Raw genomic sequence first — 11,450 nt, 5'->3', positions numbered from 1 at the left:
GTGGAAGCAATAGCTTGCAAGGAGAGAAAATAGTTCCCTTTTCCTTAACAGCCAAAGGTGCTACATGTTGGGACACCCCACGTTGACCGTGGCTCACGCCTGTGTAACACACATCTCCATTAGAGATGTTTCCACAGGTCCCATAGACACAAACAGTGCCAAAAAAGACTGTGCTGTGGCTCAGTACTGGGGATATACATTGCCTTTGTAAATTTTAAATAATACTATTTATTTATAGCTGCACTGACAGGCATTATCACAGCAGCTGAAAGAGGTGCTCTGTAAAGACCCAATTCAAACTAACAGTTTGACTTGCTTTAAAAGTAAATCTTCGCTTTAAAACGGGACTAAATCTTGACAGTGCCCAGATCTTGCAACATGACACAGATGTGACATTTCAAGCAGCAGAAATCCTATGAGATTTGATAATTTGTGAGAATTCCCATCCACATGCCTTCCAGCTTGAGAAGCAATTCAGAACCACAGTTACAGGCACACATCCAGCTTCAAAGACACGACGTGGACTAATCTCTATTTTAATACCCCCTTCTCTTCTGCTGGGTATTACAAAGCACAAGTTTTTGGCCTTGAAGCTTCTGACTTTATCTCTCTAAATTTGGAGCTGATACTTCTTGGTTCAGTTGAGAATGAAACATTTAATGACCTTATGTGGCAATTAGCTTTCCCTGCTCTTCTGACTTGAGTGAAGAACAAAGCTTTGCCCTGCCCAGTGGTGCTGGCAGCTGGTGGAGAGCAGAGACTGGTGTCCGTCAGGGGTGATGTGCCTCTGGGATCTGCCTCTCTCCAGCTGTGACCTCCAGAGTAATTTTCTCACTGCACCAGAACATCTCAGAAATGCTCTAAACCTGCATCTGCAAGATGGAAGCAGTGATTTGAGCATTGCAAGACCACTGTGTCGAACCATTGACATTATCAATGTTAGGAGACCTATTAAAATGAAAAATGAACAATACTGAGTTCTTCATGCTGGCACTCCATATTTTAGCTTGAGGTTGAGAGAACATCTGTAAGTACCCTTTGATACAGTACAACAGGAGCTTGCTTAGACTGAGTTAGTCTGTGATGGGGATTAGATTTTTTTATATGACGCAGGACACAACAGGACTTCAAAAACCTGTTGAAGCCTCTAAGCTTTTCTGCAACACAGTAGACTAAGTTGTGGAGGAATATAACAGTCCCAAGGATGTGTCAGTGACTCAGAGCACCATGCTCTGAGCAAACATGCCCAGGGGATGATGCATACTTGCGGCCTGATAATATCCCCACCCATGCAGCATGCTGCCACAAGGCTTGTTTCCCTGAGGACATGGCAAATAACATCTGCTGCAAGTCTCTTTGGATTCCCCTCAGAGCAAGGACTACTTCTTCTAGCACTTCTCATGCGACAGCTTTCTGAGCTCAAGGAGCAGCCCTGGTTTGGCTTCCCTGACTGGTTTGGGAGCCCCTGGAAACCTGCGGCAGGGAGAGAAGCCTGCTTTTCCTGACACCATCTAGCTGCCAAAACCAGTAACCTCTCTGCAGTGCTCCTGCAGCTCTGCTTGGCCCCAAGGCCATCGGGCAGGGGCCCCATGGGTCAGCTGCCTCTGTTTCACCCCCTGAGGAACACCCACTGCACTGAAAGGTGGTGGGGGCTGCCAGGGCAGGAGTGGGAAGCAAATCTGTGACTGTGTAGGAAAAAACTGTGCCATCAGAAGCATAGGGTAGAATAGGAATAGGATATTTCAGTTGGAAGGGACCTACAAGGATCATCTAATCCAACTGCCAAACCCACTGCCTGACATACAAAATACTAAGCAGCAGCCTTATTTCTGATATTTCCTCACTTTTAAGTCTCAGAACTTGCAACTGAACTTACTCAAAGCGTAAATTTGCACATGTAATTTATTAGATTAGTTGCAGCCTTTCTCAACACTGAAGAGTGATCACTGTCCTTATATCCTGATGCTTATAAATAATTAAGGACACAGCAGAACTCTTCACCAACAACTACTGCAGTCTTTCCCAGAACTGATTTCTAACTCTTTCCAGGACAGCTGCACAAATTTATATATAAAAAAAATCATGTTAATCCATATTTTGTAACTTGCCAGCTGCCTGCCAGGGCAACAGCGTGCGCAGTCCCAGCAGGGAGGGCAGAGCCTCAGTGCCAGCCTGTTCAGAGGACCCAGGTCTGCTTGGTGCCAGTGCCTGCAGCAGTGGCTCGAGAAGGACCATTTCCCAGCTCACTCAAAAGTATGCAGGAGCTCACCATTCTAAGCACTGAGAGAAGGTGAGTGTTGCAATGGGAAGGCTTTCACACCCCGAGTTTGGGAAGGCACAGCGTGGCTGAGCTGAAGGTGCTAACTGCCTCAGCCACCTCTGCTCCTCTCATTAGTTAGGGCTCCACATCTTCCCCTCCCTGTAGGTGACAGCCAGAGCTAATGTGGGCACTTGAGGGAAGGAGCAGGCCAGAGGAGGCCTGCTTAGAGGAGCAGGCTGGTGGGTGCAGTTTCAATAGGCTGACTTACCAAAAAAAACACCAGAATAGTCCAGCAGTGAGACCCCTGTGTCAAAAAAGCCTGCCCCCCCTCTAATGATGCAGTCACTCACATCCTTTTTCTCCTCTTGCTTTGTCATTTGTCCTGTAGATCCATCCATTACCTCCATCTGCTTCCATACAAACATGCTGAGGAAATATGAAGACTATTAGGGAACCTTTTCTTTGCCCCCTAGAGCAAATTAGACAGCTGGAGGTTACATTTCTTTTGAACATTGACAAGCCAGCACCGTGCAAAATGTAAAGCAGTTGGTGGCACACACAGCCACTCAACGTTTTACTGGGCTGATACAGCAAAATCAAGGAACTTGTGCCTTGCACCCAGCTGCAAATGCCAGAGAGGCTCCTGAATGCCACCAATTTGACAGCAACTCTCACACCAGAAGAGCTGATCCTCCCAGACAGTGGAAGTGCACAATTAGGTCACATTAAACACTGAGAAAATACCACAGCGGTTCCACATGCCAACTAAAAGTGAGTGACGCCAGAAAACGGCTCCTAGCTGGCAAAAGCCATCCCAGTATCGGTATGTACTTTCTGCTAAGAGTTTACGGATGGAGTCTGTGGGTGCAGAAGTGTAAGCAATCAACACTTTCCCACGGGTCAGTGAAGCAAGGACAGCCAAGCACCGCACAGCCAGGGCGATCCCCCAGGAAGCTGCAGAGACAGAGGGGCTGGGTGCTCCTCTCCTTCACTGCTTTTTTTGATGCCTGCCCCAGGCCCTTCAGGAGGTTTTCCTTTAGGGTCAGAATGAGCAAGCTGAAGCAGCAATGCTTGTGGTGGAGGCTTCAGAGTTGGGTTAGGGGTTTTTTTCTGTGTACAGCACCAAGCATAGCAACCAGAGCTCCTAGCCCTACTATGGCAGGAAAAGAATTTGCAATGTCTTCACCATTGCACCCACACTACAAAGCCTTTCCTTGGCTGGAGCTGGACTAGTGAGAAAAGCACAGCTCACTCTGCTTACAGAAAGCCTTTTGCATCCTGTCAGCATCACCTAATCATGCTCAGTTGATTGCAAAGCTGAAATGAAAGACAGTAATCGTTTTGGCTATCAGCTCTGCCACAGGTAACAGACACTCTGTTGCACGACATTTGGTGTTTGCCACGAAGTAGTTGGCACTGAAAGACTTCGCCATTGCTGTGCCGGTGGTAATTATTTAAAACACTAATAAAAGGGCTCTGTGCAGGACCTCAAAAAGAGGGCAATGCTGTATAGGGAGAGAACACACCAAAACCCACAAACTTCAACACTGTGGAAAGTGTTGATCTGTGTATTTTACTTCCATGTACCACAGAGATACTTGTGGAGTCTGTTGATTACAAAAGTATGCTTAATTTTGCCTGTGATCAAACACACATCCCTGATGCAGCTGCAAGCAATGCACCTCAGGGAAATGTCACACAGGTTTTGGGATGGTGAGTGAGCAGCACAGCACTCTTGGTACAGGAATTAATACCACAATTCTTTTAAAATTTCCATTTTTCCATTCCTTTGCCATGCTTTTTCAGTAGAAACTCTAGCTGTCATGATCAGCATTCCTGTTGCAACATCCCCTCTGTGTACGTCCTCACAGAGCATCCTCACGGTTCACTCCCAAACATGAAAGCAAGACTGTTCTTAGCACTTTTGGGTCAGCAGCTGAAATGTGCCCCAAAGCAGCATCTCACCACAAATGCAGCCACCAGAAAGGCGCAGCCAGAGGTGCATGCAGGAAGCACCCTCCTGAGGTTTGGCTGCCGCTGTGGCACCCGTGACCAGGGCCTGAAAGCTAAGCCTCGTACCAGCACATCGCTTAGAGGAAACAACCAACCTCAAAAGTATTTTTAATTGGGAAACTTAACTTAGGCTTCAACCCAGAGCAAATTACGGTCGGTCAAGTGACGATGACACCCTCACCAACCAGATTTGACACGATCTGTCGTGGCGCGGAACCACAACGCTGCTGGTGGGCGCACTCCCACGATGACTTCCCTCCCGCAGCAGCACTGGTGCGCAAAGCCATTTCCACGCTGGGGCATTCCCGAGCACGGAGCACCACCCAGGGGGGAGCGGGAGCAGCCCACCCGCGGGAAAAGCCCACCCGGGGGAGCAGCTCACCCGCGGGCCATGCGCGGCCGCTCCCCGCGCAGTGTAAGCCCCCCCTTGCGGCTGTTGCGCGCTGTGCGGGGAAGGCGCGGAGCCCTGTGCCCTCCGAAACTTGGGACAGAGGAGCCTGAATAGCTGATAGCCGGCAAAAGCAGACAAAAAAGCAGATTAAGTAGTTAAAAATTCGCTTCTTTAGCATAACTTTTCCTTTCTAACTCACGGTGCCACCTTCACAGCCTCAGCACGCTCTGGGTTTTCTGCAGTGATTTAATTCGCATGTCCTGTGTTTCTGATCAATCTCATCTCCTGCAAGCTCTGCGATACGTTAGTACAGCACAGCGAGATAAGCCAGGAAAGCCTCCAACCCAAAGACATCCCAGAAAATCTTGGATTTCTTTGCTGTTCGTGCAGTTTTCTCAGAGTCTTTGACAAAAGTTATTGGAAGCTATTTTTTAAATGAAAGGAGTAGTGAGAAAATAACTTTGCAGCATATTGGGCTAGCAGATTGTTCAGACATTGTACAGTGACAATAAAGCCTTTAGGATCCTTTGATTGGCATATATACTGAATGTAGCTGTCAAACTTTTGTGCAGCGATTTTATTTTGCACTGACAAGCTATTTCACTGCCCAGGGTTTTGCATAAAAGGAATAATTCACATTGTTGTGGTGCTGCTATTTACAGAGCCCAGAGGACAGTGGCATTGCTACAATATAAATATTAATACCCAAATTTCTATTGAAATACATAATTTTGCATGTAACGCATGCTACATGCGCATCTCTTTTAAAGAGGCATTGTTCTGCGGGGAGAAGGGGGGCCTGGAGCTGCTGGAGGCTGTTGTTCATTCACTGATTCATTATGTGGCCTTTGAGAAGGTACTTCGTCATTCTGCAGTTTAATGTTTCTCTCTGTAGAGCGGAGAACAAAGCCCCAACACAAACCCTCGAGTACAAACCCTCCCAACACAAACCACACTCACAGTTATCCCTTGGTGTTGCAGAGGTTGCAGAGACACGCAAGGGAAAGGGGCTCCTCTGAGCAGCCCTTGCACACACGAAGACCAAAGGCACGCTCAGGACTGCTCTGCTCTCCCAGAACAGCTTCTTCCTCCTGCCAAAACAGTGGCAGGGGCGGTTTGGGCTACCTAGCACAGCACTTGCTGCTTGCCCATTACCATACTTCAGTTATGAGCAATAACTTGCCATGAAATCACTAACCTTGGAGTAAACAGGTAGAAAACAACCAATCAGGCAAAGCAGAGCATAAAGAAGAAAGAAATATATTTATATATTTTATATATACATATAAGCAGGGATGACTCTCACACTGCATTCGCTCTGCAGTCAAGCCCACGAGCTGGTTGTGTATCTCAAGGTAGGAAATCACAAAGACACATCCTGTTCACTAGGGAAAGGTAAGCAACTTCTGAAACTGTCTTTAGAAGCTATTATTAGCCCGGCACAAACACTGAAGTACCTTGTGCCTAAAGCCACAGTGTGCAAAGGCTGTATATGTAAAAAGAGACATTCACAGCTCTGCAGCTAACAAAAGTGCTGGCCTCACATTATAGTACTGGTATCGTTTGAGAAAACTGCTGAGTAGCAAGAAAAGTTACAGAAAGTACTTGTAGAACACAAGCTTGGATGAAATATCAAGAAATTTTAGTATCTAATCTGAAATGCCAAGAAATCTCAACTTTCTGTGACGCAGCCAATCTGGTAAAGGGTGCCAGAGCATTTCACAATCCGTCTATGTACCAAAGCGTTACATATACCCAGGAAGGAGAACGAGAGCTGTATGTCACTGTGCCTCAGGTCCTAAAAACAGAGGAAGTAGTCATGGCATAGGGGAGAGAAGAGGGAAGGAGCTTTGTCCTCATTCACATCACAGCCCTGTAAAGGCTTCAACTCAAAAGATATAACTATATGGTGAAACATCCATAGGGGACACTCTTGTTTGGCACAGAGGAGTTCTGCGGGTGTCCTTCCACAGTGAGAAATGAGTGCCAAGGTGGCAATACAGATAACTTTGGGCCAAACTCAAATACCTACCTATGGATTCCACATATAGATCCAGCCTTAAGCCCTAGAGTAATAAAGACAGACAGGAGGAGCCGGGATGGCTTAAAGGGCACATTTAAGCAGATCAAGGTAGCTGGAAGCAGCACTGGCATTTGTGGGTTGCTGTGTTCACTATTTAAAGATGAGGGTAACAACCTCACAGCGCATCGGGCACACAAGCACAGGGATGTTCCTTGCTGGCTTCAAGCTGACAGTTTCTTAAAAGTAACATTTGTTGGTGAGAGTTGGTTTTCTGACCAGCAAAGCCACCTCCCTTTCCCTCATCCCCAGTGTCAATGACAGAAAATGGCATATCTCTCAGGCAAATTTTAGCGCTGAGAATTTGATTCCAAACAGTTCAGCATCTGCTTTAGCCAAAACAGTTCCGCCATTTCCAGGAACATTATATTAAGGGAAAAATATATTGCTTGGCATGCATTAAATAAATCCAGACAACCTTTTATGTGAGAACTCAAGCTTCAGAGGGGGGATTTTGCAATTTGGCAGAGAGGTGGCCTCTGGTAGAAACGTGTCTATCCCTATTGAATTCTGCCTAACTTTGGCCAGACTGCAGAACAAGGGAAAACTGCAGTTAAGGGCTCAGTAGAAGGCTTTTGCAAAGAGCAGTTCCCTGCTATGTCTGCTGTGGGTAAGAGGTCCCTTCTCTCCTGCAGAGCTGCAGGAACATGGCTTGCTCTGCGCCATGACAGAGGATGGACACAGACCTACTGCAGCAAGAGGCGCAACTGAAAACAGGCTGGGCTGGAGAGACTGGCATTTCTATCTGACATCTCCACATTTTTCCGAATTTTCTTGAATTTCAATGTGAAACAAGCCAAAACTTCTGCAACAATTATTTAGCTAATAAGAGTTGAGGAAACACAGGCTCACACTCCTTGTGTATCAACTGTGTTGGCCAACTCCCAGAGGGCCATCAAGAGCAGCAAGTTTTCACCAGCGGCTGGAGGATACCCAGCCCCATCTGCCACACAGCCCTCATCCAACCTCAGCACCACAAGCACTGAGCAGGCAAGGGAATGTTGCAGGAAAACTGCAAATAAATCAGGGCAATTATTACGGAGACACAGATGGAAGAACAAATGTCAAACAGGCAATCTCATTCCTGGCATCTCCTAATAACGAAGGTTTGCACTTGCCGTCTCAGCAAAACTCTCTAAACCGGGTTTGTGTGCAGTACAGTGAGACTTTCTAAAAGAAATATAAATACAGCCTCTCATTTTGCAGTTTCACGCACTCAAACACTTGCATTCAGATGGCATCTCACTGACTGCTGCAAAATCAAGGCCATTCGCTTTAAAATCACAGGCAAGCATATCTGTTCAAACTGACCATGGTAACTCTTATTAATCAATTATACAGACAACTCTTCTTATATCATGGAAATACAGTTTGAGGACTGACAGATAAATTCTCTTGAATTTAAAAAGGAGAAATCAGTATTTGCATTGTATCTGTGGTGTGAATCGGACCGATAGTCTATGAGAAGGTGGGCTTGCAGGGCTTCCATTCATCTGTTACAAATAGGGGTTAAGAGGATTTACAGTTTTACAATGAAAGCACTCACCCGCTTGATAATGTTGCGGCCTTTCAGTAATTCTTCAGTCTTGGCTCACGGAGAAGGACAAAGCCAATCAACCTCCATGTGAACAAGCATGTTAAGTAGAGTTTATCTCCACCATGCTGCTCCTTCAGCATCGCCCCCAGGGATTTACAGCCCACCACACCATGGCAATGGGTTCAAGGCAACCAGAAAGATCTGTGGAGAAAAACCTAGGAAACAGCCATTGGACAAAACAACCCCACCTTTCACAGATGGGCATTTTTTCTGTGATCTTCAGCCCTTTCCTGTGGGACTTCAGAAGTAATTCTCCAGGTACAAAGAGCTGGCATGTCAGCATCACCCTAGAGCATGGTTTCAGTTTCTTAACTGCTGCTGGGAAAAAGATGAACATTTCTTTTACCAAAAAAATAATGAGTAGGCTCTGAAGGATGAATTTAAGGAAAAGATAACATACCTCTTAACTCCTTTCCATAGGACATGCCCACCATTCCCTTTCCTCACCCCGAGAACAGGAGCAACACCTGAACTTATATATGTACACACACTCTTCAGTATATAAACATACTGGAAGTGCAAGATCTGGTTAAAGCACAGTGGAGATCAGAGAGGCACTGGCAGTGCTTTTGCTCCAGCGGCAGACGGGAGCCATTCCTCCTGCAGAAGGCCAAGGCTCCTTGCAGTCTGCAACAGGCACTTGACAAACATCTTTGCTTTGCCAGGCTCAAGTGCTTGGGTAATGATTCATCCTAAATAAGCAGGCAGGGAATTAAGGCAAGGAGTAGGAGAGCTTGTACTCCTTTCATGTATTGGCTGCGTTAAGGTGAAAGAGCTGGATGTGGAGCCAGTGCAAGAGAGAAACTTCACACCCTGAAGTGCTGCAGTAAACACTTCCCAGGAGCATGAACTGGGTTTATGTAACACAGCAGTACACACGGACAGATCTAAGGAGTCAATCCAGCAACACATGGACCTCGTGTTACATTTTTCATTAGCAGAACATATATCCTTTACACAGTCATTGCCTCCCAAATGAGGAAACTGAGGCATAGGAAGTACATTTGGGTGACTTCCCAATGGGCAACTGAAGAGCCACAGGTACAGCTCAGAACTCACAGAGCCATAGGCTTGGAGTGTCTGCAAAATCCTTCTTTGGTCTGAAAACCATCTGCACGGTTAAGGCAACATGTCTAGCCATTTTACAGGAGATTTCGAGAAAATGACATGCTTGTTGTTTACATGTTTTTGCCCACAAGACAACTTTGATATGCCTTGTGAATCATATGCTTTTCGCAGAAATCTGAGGAGGAAAGCCACATAACCAAAAATTCAGTAAAATGTCTTTCTGTTTGGAGCAGACAACTTTAACAAGACTGTTTTAATGGGAAGAGGATTCGACAGATATTTTGAAATGTTGGCAGCAGTTTTTGCTAGACAAAATTTTATGATGTAATTCACCATACAGATTGGTAATCTGCAAAAACCCCCATCATTTCAGACCCAGCAAAGACCATACTAATGGTACAGAAGTCCTATGATTTCCACGTGCAGTTTGGGAGACACTGGCATGAGGTCAGGCCAGTTCCAAGTGTAAGGTCTCCTTAATTCTTCCAGATCTCCACACGGTGCCACCTGGCTGCCTGAAGGACGACTAGAGCTATTGCACTGCTTCCACAAAGGACTGCACAGAATGGCCATGCTCTCCTTCCCTTTTAAGAGCTGCATAAGCAGATAAGCCATTCTATGTTCAATAAGCAAAATTAAAATTCTCTCTGCCCGTAGCCTCCTGCAAGAATGCAGCTGTTCTGCTTGAGAAACCACATCCTGCTCTGCCTAGGAAAGAAATATATCACTTCCCCACTAAGAGCTTCTGTCCAGATGGACAATGTTTGCCCATGTTTTCCCAGTACTTCAGTGTGTCCAGCAGTGGTTGGAACCACCATGCAGTAAATCCACTCAGGCTTATCAGAAAACTGGGAATCCAAGACACACACACACACACCATAGTGCACATATAATATCCTCCATGGAGGCAGGGTAACACTTTGGGCAAGACTTACTTCACATATTGTTCAGGGCTGCACGGTGGATTCACATAAGGCAGATCCTGGGGGAGAAAGGGTTCCACTAAGTAGGTACAATTCACACACAGTCAAGGATCTCCCAAAGTATCAGATAACCCACAGAGCAGCTGAGCCATGTTCCTAGCTTAGGCAAGATTTTACATTTCTTGCATAAAGACTTGTATTTGCAAATGGAAATAGATATTAGTACAGATAGTAGCACTATAGAGTCTGTTTTTGGACCTGACCTCTTGAGATACCTTCCAGCAGCTCCTCCCCCTACATCTCTCAGCACATAGGAAAATCAGACTGAAGTGCCTAACTCCTGCCTTTGGGCAGCTGGTTTGCACAGACCTAGCGCTTCGCAACCAAGCGTCTCCTGAGCATCTCCCAGTTGGCCTCCAGCACTGCCAACACGGACAGGCAGGCAGGGTGGACAGTTGTGTTGGCACTGCAGTGACTGATCCCTTGGGTCCCACCACACTTCATTTAGATGATATCTCATGCCTTTTTTAACTTGAAAGTGATCTTCATCCCATCTGATGAGACCAGCAACAGACTGAGGGTCAGGCTCAGGTTCCACACCTGTGCAAACATCTGCCAGCAATCAGGCAAATGGGATTTTGCTGTAGGAAATAAGTCTGATTTTGAGGTCAGCCCTAGCTATCAGTAGGAGACAGAGCGTTCGATGCACAGGCTGAGGCACCACGTCACAAGCAGTCTCAGCCAAAGATGCCTATTTATGGTGGCAAATTAAAGGTGCTATGACTCAGGTGCCTGAACAAGGATCTCTAATAATACCTTCCAACTACATATAATATGTAAATACACTATGTGGGCAAGAAACGTATGAAATAAGGTGGCCTTTATTATAATTATTTTAAATGAACTTTTAAAATATTTAAGTACTTAAATGTTATTTACAGCATGACAATAGCTGCTGAGAAGAGCGCTAGAAGTGGATAACCTCCTTTTCCCCTGCTTTCTTACTGGCCACTTGGCAACATGAGGTGAACTCCACTTTTCCGCCTCAGTTTCTTTACTTTCACAGCCACACCAGACAATATTTAGCTGCTTAATAAACTGATTTGAGTTCTGCTGAT

This window comes from Mesitornis unicolor, unplaced genomic scaffold (assembly GCF_000695765.1).
Source record: "Mesitornis unicolor isolate BGI_N332 unplaced genomic scaffold, ASM69576v1 scaffold25215, whole genome shotgun sequence".
In the NCBI taxonomy this organism is placed as follows: Eukaryota; Metazoa; Chordata; class Aves; order Mesitornithiformes; family Mesitornithidae; genus Mesitornis; species Mesitornis unicolor.
The sequence above is the reverse complement of the archived record's forward strand: the minus strand, read 5'-3'. Positions refer to the sequence as shown.